A 1,163-nucleotide genomic window follows, 5' to 3' on the forward strand; every position below is an offset into this window, starting at 1 on the left:
CAGCCCCCAAGAAGGTGGATAACATGGCAGGAACTACCAAACACCTCTCAGTCCTAACTCTTAACGTTAACAGACTTAACTCTCCAATTAAGCGACATAGACTGTCTAGTTGGATTAAAAGCAAGATCCTTCTATCTACTGCCTTCAAGAGTCACACCTTGCCCATAAAAACAAACATATTCTGAAAGTGAAAGGCTGGAATAAAATCTACCAAGCAAATGGCCCTCATAAACAAGCAGGAGTTGCAATCCTAATATCAGATAAATAGACTTCAAATTAAACTTAGTAAGAAGAGATAAAGAAGGTCGCTACATACTAATTAAGGGATCTCTCCTTCAGGAGGATATCACAATTCTAAATATCTATTCTCCAAACAACAGAGCACCCAAATTCATCCAAGAAACACTACTTTCCCTCAAATTTCACATAGACCCAAGACATTAATTGTTGGGGACTTTAACACACCACTATCCCCACAAGATAGATCAACATGGCAAAAACTCAACAGAGAAACTGTAGATCTAAACAACTGCATAGATCAACTAGATTTAACAGACATCTACCAAATAGTTCACCCAGCATCATCAGAATACATGTTTTCCTCAGCAGCACATGGGAACATTTTCCAAAATAGACTACATTTTAGGTCACAAAGCACACTTGTCCAAATTCAGAAACACTGAAGTTATGCCCTGCATTCTCTCAGACCACAAGAGAATAAAATTAGAACTCAACACCAAAAGCCACCAAAGAAAGTCCTGTAACACATGGAGACTGAACAACACACTGTTGAATCACCAGTGGGTCATGGAAGAGATTAGAAAGGAAATCCAAATGTTCATGATATTCAACAAAGATGAATACAAAATTACCAGCTCCTGTGGGACACAGCAAAGGCAGTACTCAGAGGCAAGTTTATAGCTCTGAGTTCCTACATCAACAAATTAGAGAGATTTGAAACCAACAATTTAATGAGACATCTGAACCTCCTTGAAAAAGAGCAGCAAGCTAAACCCCAATCCAGTAGATGGAAAGAAATAATTAAAACTAAATGAGAATTAAACGAATTAGAACCTAAAAAAACTATAGTAAGTTAAGGGAATATTCTAGAAAGTGTATGGATGCCCTCCCTGTCTCCCACTTAAAACACAATATACTCATAC

The sequence above is a fragment of the Dipodomys ordii genome, unplaced genomic scaffold (genome assembly GCF_000151885.1).
Source record: "Dipodomys ordii isolate 6190 unplaced genomic scaffold, Dord_2.0 Scaffold53, whole genome shotgun sequence".
NCBI classification, from domain to species: domain Eukaryota; kingdom Metazoa; phylum Chordata; class Mammalia; order Rodentia; family Heteromyidae; genus Dipodomys; species Dipodomys ordii.